Genomic DNA, 11,743 nt, shown 5'->3' with positions numbered 1-11,743 from the left:
GTAGGTCAATAGGTAAAATAGCGCAGGGAACAGGGTCAGCAGGTCAGATAAGGGTCAGGGTGAGACGTCTAAGTGTCTTGCCATGGTCTGTGTATGGTTCAGAGGCTCAGATGGACAGGGTCAGAGTCAGGCAGGGGAACAGGGTGGGGTAAGACATCTGATGTTCTTAGAATCATAGAATATTCAGGGTTTGAAGGGCCCCAGGGTTCTAGTCCCACCCCTCTCCTCAAAAGCAGGACCGATCCCCAACTAAACCATTCCAGCCAAGGGCTTGTCAGGCCTGACACTTAAAAACCTCTAGGATGCAGATCTCTACCCACTCCCTAGTACCATTCCAAGTGCTCACCAACCCTCCTAGTGAAATAGTCTCCCCTAATGATCCAACCATAGAACCTCCCCGCGACTGCTCCTTATCCTGCATCTGCCAGATCACTGAGAACACGCCAAGTTCCGCCTCTTTGGACTCCCCGCCTTCAGGCAGTTGAAGGCTGCTAGTCAAATCCCCCCCAGCTCTCTTCTTCTGCTAGACTAAATAACCCCAGTTCCCTCAGACTCTCCTCGTAATCATGTCCCAGCCTCTGATCATTGTCGTTGCCCTCCTCCACTGTACCTCTCCAATTTGTCCCATATCCTCTGTAGTGGGGGGACCTAAAAACTTGGACGCAAACTACATGGTATTGCCTCACCAAGTGTTGAATAGAGGAGAAATCAACTTCCCTTGAGTCTGCGGCAATGGTTCTATCTAGAACAGGCTCTAAATATGCCCAATGGCCTTCTTGAGTAACAAGGGCACACTGTACGATCATATCAAGTTTCTCATCCACTGTACATCCACCAGGTCCTTTTTGGAGAAACTGCTACTTCTAGCCAGTTGGTCCCTAGCCTGTGCGGTTCATGGGATCTTTCTTAATCAGACAGAACCTAGCATATGTCCTTGTTGAACTCATGCAGATTTCTTCTGGCCCAATCCCAATTGGTTCTAGGTCCACTCAGGAACCCTATCCCTACCCTACTAGCGCATTTACCTCTCCCCCCATCTTAGTGTCAATCTTGGCAACTTGCTGAGGGTGCCAAGATCCGCACATCCAGATCATTTAATAAAGATGTTGAAACAAAGTAAGCCCAGACCAACCCTGGGCACATCCACTTGATACCGGCTGCCAACTAGACATTGAGCTATTGATCACTACCCATTGAGCCCAACAATCTAGCCAGCTTTCTATCCACCTTATAGTCCATTCATCCAATCCATACTTTTTTAACTTGCTGGCAAGAATACTGTGGGAGACTATATCAAAAGCTTTGCTAAGATCAAATTATATCACATCTACCGCTTTCCCCATATCCACAGAGCCAGTTATCTCATCATAGAAGGCAATCAGGTTAATTAGGCATGACTTGCCCTTGGTGAATCCATGTTGACTGTTCCTGATCACCTTCCTCTCCTCCAAATGCTTCAAAATGGATTCCTTGAAGACCTGCTCCATGATTTTGCTGGGTACTGAAGTGAGGCTGACCGGTCTCTAGTTCCCTGGGTTCTCTTTCTTCCCTTTTAAAAATATGGACACTATATTTGCCTTTCTCCAGTCGTCTGGGACCTCCCCTGATTGCCATGAATTTTCAAAGATAATTGCCAATGGCTCTGCAATCACATCAGCCAACTCCCTCAGCACCCTTGGATGCATTAGATCTGGACCCATGGACTTGTGCACGTCCAGTTTTTCTAAATAGTCCTTAACCCAGTGATTCTCAAACTTTTTTACTAGTGACTCCTTTCACATAGCAAGCTTCTAAGTGAGACTCCCCCTTTTATATGTTTAACACCGTTAGAAATGCTAGAGGCAAAACAGGTTTGGGGTGGAGGCTGGCAGCTCGTGACCTCCCCATATAAGAACCTTGCAACCTGCTGAGAGGTCCTGACCCCTAGTTTGAGAACTCCAGCCTTAACCTGTTCTTTCACTACTGAGGGCTGTTCATCTCTTCCCCATACTGTAAAAAGAACAGGAGTACTTGTGGCAGTCTGAGAGCTGACCTTGTCTATGAAGACTGAGGCAAAAGAAGCATTGAGTACTTCAGCTTTTTCCACATCATCCATCACTATGTTGCCTCCCTCATTCAATAAGGGTCCCACACTTACCCTGACGTTCTTCTTGCACAGTAATGTAGGCATGTAATCACTTGGGAACCTATATTTAGGGGCACGTACTGATCTGGCAGGGCATGGGCCAGTTTAGTTTCCACACTGTGAGACTGCAGGGGGAAGTTAAGTCATAGCCCAATCCCTCCTCTGCTAGCTCGGGGCCCTAAAAATTACAAACCTTGTCCTGTTCTGATCTCAGATAATCTCTCAGTTAACCAAAATGTGGGCTGGATAAAATAGCAGCTACTCTGCTGGACAGCCTGCCAATGAAAATTCAAGTTGCTGCATATCTTTGCTGGCACACAACTGCATATTACACTAGCCTGTCTCTGCATTTATGACAGGGCATTGAAATGTTCTCCGTCACTCTCCCAGAGTATGATTCTTGTATTTTTCAATAACCTTGTCCAGGGTTGAGCAGATGGGCAGATCCAAGTCATGGTACAAAGAAACAGCACTTGTCAAATCAAAAATTTGGTACAGGACTGTTTTTAGGCTACCAGACTTAGCACCATCCCTTAATTCACCAAATCACTAATACTAGAAGAGAACTGAGTCATCCAATCCATCTCCTGTACTATGAGATGACAGAGATGGGAAATTAAATATTCAGTTTTCACTCATTTTGTGTGCCTCCGTTTCTGTATGGCAGACCTGAGGCGTATTGTGCCTAATCTTCAGGGGTGTTCAGGACTCACAACTCCTACTGAAATCCTGAGAACCTATGAAAATCAGACACAAGGGCCCAATTAAAAGGGAATTAGGTGCCTTCATACCTTTAAGCTCAGGTATCTCAAGTTGGGCAAGAAACTGAGGCACACAGAACCAATGAAAACTTCTGAAAATTGTGTCCTTATTTTTTCCTAAAGTAACTGCAGTAGTTGATGGTGGAGGAGAGGCAGGAACAACAATGGTCAGAATAAGAGATGGGGAATCTGAACTCCTAGGTTTGTTTTCCTTGTCAGCCAGAGACTCAGTGTGTGACAATGGGAGAGTCATTTCACTTCTCCATGCTTGTCCTTTGATCTGTAAAATGGAGATCATAACAATTTCATACTTCACAGAAATCTGGGTCTCTTACCTCAGGAAATGAGTAACTTTCACTAAAGTCAGTGGGAATTACTCATACCTTCTGGTGGGAAAATAAGGCCCCTAAAGGTATTACGAAGCTTAACTAATTCATGTTTGCAACACACTTTGAGATCCTCAGATGAAAGATGCTCTAGGAGAGGCAAAGAACTTAATATATCTTAGCCTTGGAATATCTCCGATGAATGAAATTATATCTTGGTACTTATATGACCCCAAACACTCTCTTATTTGAGTGTTCTTTAGCAGCAGTGTTTTGGACAGAGTAAAGATGTTGACGCAAGAGAAGAGAAGGGTACAATAATTAAGATGGCAGATCACCAAAGTGTGGACAAGGGTTATAGCAGTGGGATCAATGATGAATGTGTGCAGCTAGGTGATAGTAAAGAGGAAAAAGTGTGATACCAGCCTGCTTAATTTCAGTGGTCTGCCTGAGGGATTGGGAATAAATTTCCAAGAAGCAGACAGCAACTGAATTTCAAGATCATGCTTTTAGCCAATTGTCCTTCCCCTGACCCTTTCCTCTTTGCAACTGATGCAGCTCTTTTGTTCTCAATACCCTTTTTGAAGACAACTGGACACTGATAAGTTTAGTTTATGCTCCAGTCATGGGATGGGAGTAGGAGGAGATGGGAGGTGGATGGTGGGAAGGAAAGACTAATTAAACAAACTGACTTATCAAGTGTCAACAAACCCCAGATGAGGATTTACAGTACAGAGCTGCATATAATACATAGAAAGTTCTACCTGCTGTGTTCTTATAAACTAAGCTGGATGGAGCCAAGATGTAGCGATACCTCAGACCAGCAGTTCTCTGAGGCCACAGCACACCACAGAATGTAAGGTCTCATTAAAAACAAATGACGTTTCTTACCCTTGTAGTTGTGTTGCAAAGAAAATGGTGAATGTGAAAGAGCAAGGCACCATCTCAGGATCTCTGCACTGCAAAATGAACTTTATCAAGGAATTCAATTTTAAAGGGACCTAGCTATGTTTTGTTTGGTGTGATAGTTTGGGGAACTTGTCTATGTAATATATGAATTCCATTTCGTATTATGGACTCTATGTCTAACTATAATCTTCCATTTGATGTTTGCAGTCTTGTAGCCGTGTGGTCCCAGGATCTTAGAGAGAAGCGGGGTGAGGTAATATCTTGGTCCAATAAAAGATATTACTTCACTCACCTTGTCTTTTCTGTTTTATGGCAGAAAATAGTGTCTGAGAAACTGAAACAGGGCCATCAACAATTGACCAGTCTTGCCCTGGCAGGACAGTGGAGGCTACTAGCCAAGCCATTGATTGTTAATGGCCAGCAATCTCACAGAGGGTGGGAGAATGGAAAAAAAAACAAAGATAGGAAAGAAGGAGCACAAGGTGTTGGAAATTGGTTTTAAGAAGAGATGCTCTTTAGCAAATGGAGGTGCACTGTTGCAGATCTAAAAGACCAAGCAGGAGGAGTTTGGACCCCTGAAGGACACTGACCAAGATCCAAAGTGTTCTCAGGAGGAATGAGGAAATTGAGGGAGGGCTTACATGAAGATATCTGTTGTTTTTCATGTCTGTAACTCACTTGTACTTTTCTATGAGTAAAGTGTGCATGTTTAAGAAGTTCATTTGCAAAACATGGGGGTTCTTTGTTTTGGCTGTCATGTGGTCCTTGAAGGGTTAAACTGTAAATTGGAGTGCCCACAAGGGTAGAGCTCTGGAGACAGCTTGCATAAACTACTGAAGAGACTTGAGGGGATTCAGCACTGGTTTTGGGGCCCAAGGCAACTGGACCATGGGGTCCCACATCCCAGAGTGGTAGTCTGCACCTCAGGGGTGTGCCTGAGAGGCCAGACTTACGAACAGTGTATGGATGCCGCTCAGACCCAATTGGCTTGTAAGCACACAAGATCTAGAGGTTGGGTCCAGTACAGCAGCCTGGAATTTCCACAAGGGGGAAGCAGCAGGGCTGTAACAAATGGTGCAGAGCCTCAGTGAAAACATGGTTATGTCTCATCTTCACTGTGAGATAGAGCTGCCTTTTAACCATATCATAAGTAGATCCCACAACACAATTTATTTTTCACTGTACTGAGTCTGCGGACAGTCTGAAACAATAGCACTAGAAGAGGAGTGAATGGCCCCATTTGTCTTAAGGGGTGTTGATTCTGAAACCTAATGCTGGAAATATACATGGTAATATTAATTTCTAGTTATTTGTCATGGATTATTTTTGCAAACACATGGCACCTACTCTGGGATTGTGAGTGGAGCCTGAGGACAAAGGCTGAATAAGATAGCATCACTCCCTCCCAAGATGACCCTATACAGATCAATCTGGATGGCCTCTTGACTGGATTGAGTCCTGATATGTCCTGCCTCAGCTGCACAGCAACGTGGCTGGATGATGCTGAATGTGGAGAAATAGCTCAGCAAAGCTCCAGTTTTAAAAAATATAAGAAAATGTCCAGCTGTCTCTTTCCCCTTTTAAACCAACTCTGCTATTACAGCCCTGTGCCTCCACCCACGCTGCTGTCTGCATCCAGCAAATCACGGGTTTACTCTTTTAATCCATTTTATCTTTTAATGTCGGCATTATCCTTTAACTCACGTCATCTCCTCCCCTCGCAGCGCTGCAGCCGGGGTCCTCTTTAGACACTGGATAATTCACCTTGTTTCCCATCAGTGCCTGGCAAAGAGCCTGTTTGTAAATCTGTAGTAACGTCACCAGTCAGTTGGGCCGTGGGGCCACAGAGACCTGGGGTGAAAGTTCTAGAACGTGTATGGCAGTTGGACAGTCGCTCAATCAGGAGCCTGTTAGCCAGGTCATGGACCCATCACACCAAGCTGTGTGAGGGCCTGATCCAAAGCCCACTGAAATCAATGACAAGACACCCTTCTCTTTGAACCCCTCCACTGGCTGCCCAGTTTCCACTGCATCAAGTTCAAGCTTCTAGGCCTCACCTTCAAGGATCTTCACCACACTACCTTTCGCTGCTCATCTGTCCTTGTCTCTGGTTGTGTCATGCCCGCATCCCATCTGCCAGGCCGATGAAGCCAGCTTCAGCCTCTCATTTGTATGCTTCTCCTGCCACCATCTTGGCCTCTTATTCCCTGCTTCCCTTTTATACATGGAACACACTTATTGAACTGGTCTCTTTTCCTCCTTAAGGCCTATTTCTACTATGATGCTGTCATAAACAGATAGCTAAGGGTTAATGTTTATTTCACCTGCAAAGGGGTAACCAAACACCTGACCAGAGGACCAATCAGGAAACTGGATTTTTCGAAGCTCAGGAAGGGAATTTTTGGGTGTGTGTCTTTTGTCTGTGTCTCGGTTCTGTGCTCTCTTGGCTATGAGAGTGATTTCTATCTCCAGGCTTTTCTAATCTTCTGTTTCCAAGTGTAAGTACAAAAGGTAGAAGACGATAGGTTTTTATATGTTTTGTATTTACATGTGTGTAGTTGCTGGGAATGTTTAAGATTGTATTTCTTTTGTATAAGGCTGTTATATCATATTTTTCCTTTAAGCAATTAATCCTGTAATATGTTATCTTGATACAGAGACCATTTTATTCTTTTTTTCTGGCTTTTATATAGCTTTTTCTTTTAAACCTGTGGATTTCCTTTTCTAAGTGAGGCTCTTAGGGATAGAATCCCTGTGCCAGATTACGGTCTCTCTCAAGGGAAGACTGGGAGGGGGAAAAAGAAGGAGGGGGAAGGTAAATTGCCCTCCTCTGTTTGTAATTCCAAGGAGTTTTAAGTCAGTAATCTCCAGGATAACCCACCTGGAGGGGAAGCCTGGAGGAAAAAAGAGAAGACAAGGGGAGGGGGGTTATTTCCCCTTGTGGTAAGACTCAGGGATCTGAGTCATGGGGTCCCCAGGGAAGGTTTTGGGGAGACCAGAGTGAGCCAAACACTGGAATTTTTGGCTGGTGGCAGTGCTATCAGATCCAAGCTGGTAATTAAGCTTGGAGGTTTCATGCAGGCACCCACATTTTGGACCCTAAGGTTCAGAATTAGGAATTATGCTTATGACAGATGCCTACAAGACATTGCCAACGAGTAGTGGCCTGTGGGGAAAATGGATATTTATGTATGTTGTATCCCTCTCCTCCACCTTTTGTAAGTTGCTCAACTTCTTAGATTGAGAGCTCTTGGGGCAGGAACTGTGACGTATTTAATGTGTGGAAAGTGCCTAGAACATAGTGGGTCGCTATTATCATTCAAATAATAAATAATATCATATGGAATCATGTTTTAGGCTTGGTAAATCCACGAGGGTGAAAACATGATTCCCTAACATGGCTGAAACAGGTTTTTGCAGTCCATAAAGGCAAGGAAAAAAAATGGTTGTGACACACTGGGGCCAAATGTTTTTTCAATTGTTTCAACATGGTTATTTCTGTAGTGTAGTTGGGGCCTTGGACAGCTTCTGCTCTAAAGAACTGAATAGTTGGTGACTGAACCGGCAGATAGCATCAGTGTAAGTACTCACAGTGCATTGTGGCCACACTCATCATGATGTTTTGGTTGCAGTTTTGTTCTACGTTGACACTTGCACTGCTCTGAGGTAGAGCCCTGTGTGGGACTATTTTTTAAAATCTTGCTCTTGTCCCGCCCCGCAATACCAGCTCCCACTCCTGCATTGTTTCTTGCATTTGTATCCCACTCCCACCCACAGAAACTGTAGATCCTACAAATCCTATGAGAGATTCCCCCATGCTTCTAAACCCTCATACCACAGAATCAGTCTGTTAATATATTATCTATATAAACAGAATTCAGACACAATTTTACCACTAAAAGAATAAAACAAATCTTGCTTAAACCTGCTTGCTTTAACTCCTGTTAAAATGGACATGAAATCTCTTTCTATCCCACACTTAAATTTAAGTATTAAAACCTTTATTTAAAAAAAAGACAAACTTGCTTTACATTGCTGAAATTCTGTTCATGAAAAAACAGACATGAGACTTAGTGTTTTCCCACAGTTTGTTTTGCCCACCCAATCTCTCCCGCTACAAAGTACATTTTAGTTTACCCGTTCCTGCTTTTATGGCAGTGGGTCCTGTAGGACCCGCAGGATCCTAGTCACACTGCAGGGCTCTCCTTTCAGGGTTCTTATCCCACAGTTCCCGGCATGCCTCCTTGACACAGGGCCTTATGGAAGATTTTTAATGGCCCTCTGGGAGCCTCACAGCATTGTGGAGAAAGAGGTCAGACTCCCAAAATTTCTTGGGAAGCTTCCATAATTTCCCAGGGATGAAACCCAATTCCAATCCTTTTTTTAAGACGTGGAGGCTAGGTGGGACACGCAGCTCTTCCTTCTTGTGCAGAAAGAAAGGTTTCTGATGGCGCTTTCAAAGAGTAGTCAAGAGGTGGCTGAGGCAGATGTGGTGAGGCACTTGAGGGTGCTCCAGCATTACTTGGGGAGATCCAGAGACCCTGACTAGGGGTTCACAGTTATTGCAACGATGGTCATCCATCGACCCATCCTGGAGTAGCCAGATCCATGTAGTATTTGCAGATCAATTTCTATCCGTGGCACAGCACTTTTTGGTGAAGACAATGACCAGACACTAGTGGGACTGAGTTGCTCTCTGCGGTTAGGATGAGCAGCAGTGACTGTATTGCTTCGGAATGAGGAAAGAGGCTTTTCTGTTGTGGCAGACTAGCCCCAACACTGGCAGCACTAAACTAGGATCATAAGAGCTCAGATCACCATAGAACAGAGAATAGCAATTGCCCAGTGGAAGCTGGCTACCCCAAGTAATTTCTGGTCAGTTGGGTGCCAGTCTGTGTTTGGGAAGAACGTGGTAGATGTTGATGTTGTGGAAGATTCAGGGGTGTTTTTACTCCAACCAGTACTCATGTGCCAGAGATAATTGAGTAATTAAACAATTGAGATTCCAGCAGGTTTCAATGGAACTCATGTGCCCATTCTCTGTTCACACTCCGGTAAGCCCAACAATTCATTCACAGAAAGAGTGTTACTCAGCAGTGATGCAAGTCCCTGGATATCCATATAGAGTGCCTCAGCCAAGTATTTACCAGAACTCTGGACTTTCCAAGAGCAGTCCCTGGGGGGACTCTTTTCCCACCAAACAAAATGGCCACAAATGGTGTTTCCATCTCCACTGCATTTCTAGGCGACCCCCTGCACACCCACTTTTCCCATGACTCATGTAACCATTCCCTGATTAAACAAACCTGGAGAAACACCAATTCAGCTATACCCTAAAGAGGTGCAGGATCATGGTAGAGTGTGCTTTTGGGAGACTGAAAGGAAGCTAGAGCCCTCTGCTGACCTGCCAAGACAGTTTGGTGACTGTGTAGCAATAATGTGTGCCTGCTGTATTTTGCTAAATATATAAAAAAGCAAAGATGAATTCTTTCAATGCAAAGTAGATTGAGATGATTGTGGGGCTTGCAACAACCTGTATGCAGCTGCACAGACAAGCTTTTGCAGCCAAGGCTGTTGTTTATGCTAGTGCAGCCGAGGGATTTTGAGAAGAGAGGTGCCGTAGGATCTCTCGCATTCTTCAAGTGATGGCCCCATGCACACCACAGCTCTTTATGCCAGAAGTGACCACGGGGTCTCTAGACTTCACTATCAAGGACAACGACTCTTTTGTGCTTCCATTGTGGCTAAAAGGCGAGGACAACCTCAGCATCCCTGCAGATAAAGGACTCGACTTGTGAACTTTGGGAATTGGCTGGAAAATATATGGGCCCCAATTCTGAGCTCTGGTCATACCCCTCCTGCTCCCAACATGCCCCTTCTTTCCCCTAAGCCTCCCCCCAGCACATCCCTGTGCCAGGGCTGAAAGGGAGGGAAGCATAGAGTCGCTCTGACAGACTTATAAAGCTTGGGGAACCTCTCCTACCCTAGAGGAATTCCCAGCTCTGGGGATCCAGCTGTTTTATGGTCACCCTATCACACAGGAGCCTGGATGCAGCCAAGAATCAAGGCCATGGTCTTATCTCTTGACATTTATAATTCATCTTTGTACACTGTAAACCTCTGTATCGCTCTTCCACTTAACATGATCTTCATTCACTGAACACACATGGGCTGCACCATTCATCTTCTCCTTCATTTTTGCCTTTCTTTCCTTCTCTTCTTTTCTCACTATCAGTTCTTTCCTTCTGGCAAGCTGCATCCCCTCTTCCTTGGATTGATTGCATAATTATATGCTACCTAAAATTTAATAAAAGCTCAACAAATATATGTATATTACCATAGCCTGCACGTGGCTTGCTGCCCAGATTCCAAATGGTCGGTTCACACACTTTCAAACCCATGGTGTAGAATTGGGCATGGATCATACATATTAGTGAAATAAATGTTATATATTTTTATTATTAAAGATTATTATTAGATTGTTTATCATAGAATCATAGAAATGTCGGGCTAGAAGGGACCTCGAGAAGTCATCCAGTCCAGCCCGCTAGGCTCTGGCAGGACCAAGGGGTAGGCAACCTACGGCACAAGTGCCAAAGGTGGCACATGAGCTGATTTTCACTGGCACTCACACTGCCCAGGTCCTGGCCACTAGTCCAGGGGGCTCTACATTTTAATGAAATTTTAAATGAAGCTTCTTAAACATACTTTACATGCAACAATAGTTTAGTTATATATTATAGATTTATAGAAAGAGATCTTCTAAAAATGTTAAAATGTATTACTGGCAAGCGAAACCTTAAATTAGAGTGAATGAATGAAGACTCGGCACAGCACTTCTGAAAGGTTGCCGACCCCTGACCTAGACTATCCCTGACAGGTGTTTGTCCAACTTGTTTTTAAAAGCGTCCAGTGATAGTGACTCCATAACCACCTTGGAAGCTTATTCCAGAGCTTAACTACCCTTCTAGTTAGAATTTTTTTCTTACTATCTAACCTAAGTTTATGGGTTGTGCTAGGGTGACCAGACAGCAAGTGTGAAAAATCGGGACGAGGGTGGGGGGTAATAGGCGCCTATATAAGACAAAGCCCCAAATATTGAGGCTGTCTCTATAAAACTGGGACATCTGCTCACCCTAGGTTGTGCTGATGGTGGGCTTGTCCTTAGGTATTAAATATGACCTTTGTTAATTATCTCATTCTTTTCATTTGGATGAGGAATGATTTTATGGAGAGCAGAGCTGTGGATGTGTTGATGGATCAATAATTACTAGCCATTGCTGTTATGAGGCACTTTGACAAGGGCTGGGTACTGCTTTCTGTCCTCTGATGGATTTATTTTTCTCCTGATTTATTAATTATTTGTATTAGTTATGTCGAGGGTGTTAATTAAAAGAGTTAATTGTTGTACTTAAAAAGCAGTCTGGCTCATGGAATGTGCAAATTACACAGACTTTTCACCAGAATCTACTTTATTACACAAACACAGAGGCCAAATTTCTCTAGTGCGGACCAGGCTGCTTCTGTTCCAGAGAAAATGAATGGTTAATTTAAAACTTTTCCTGGCCCTTTCAAGCCTAGCAAGGGTACATGCAGCACAGACGTTAACCTGCATGCACAAA

General features: G+C 44.1%; 1 protein-coding gene across 1 annotated transcript in view; it reads right to left on the bottom strand.

Moving 5' to 3' along the window:
- DIS3L2 (DIS3 like 3'-5' exoribonuclease 2) overlaps positions 1-11,743 on the bottom strand; it is a 404,569-nt gene that overhangs the window by 330,299 nt on the left and 62,527 nt on the right. The gene's annotated exons all lie outside the window — the stretch shown is intronic.

This window comes from Chelonoidis abingdonii, chromosome 8, assembly GCF_003597395.2.
Source record: "Chelonoidis abingdonii isolate Lonesome George chromosome 8, CheloAbing_2.0, whole genome shotgun sequence".
Lineage (NCBI taxonomy): Eukaryota > Metazoa > Chordata > Testudines > Testudinidae > Chelonoidis > Chelonoidis abingdonii.
Note: the sequence above shows the minus strand (reverse complement) of the source record. Positions and strands in the feature narration are given on the sequence as shown.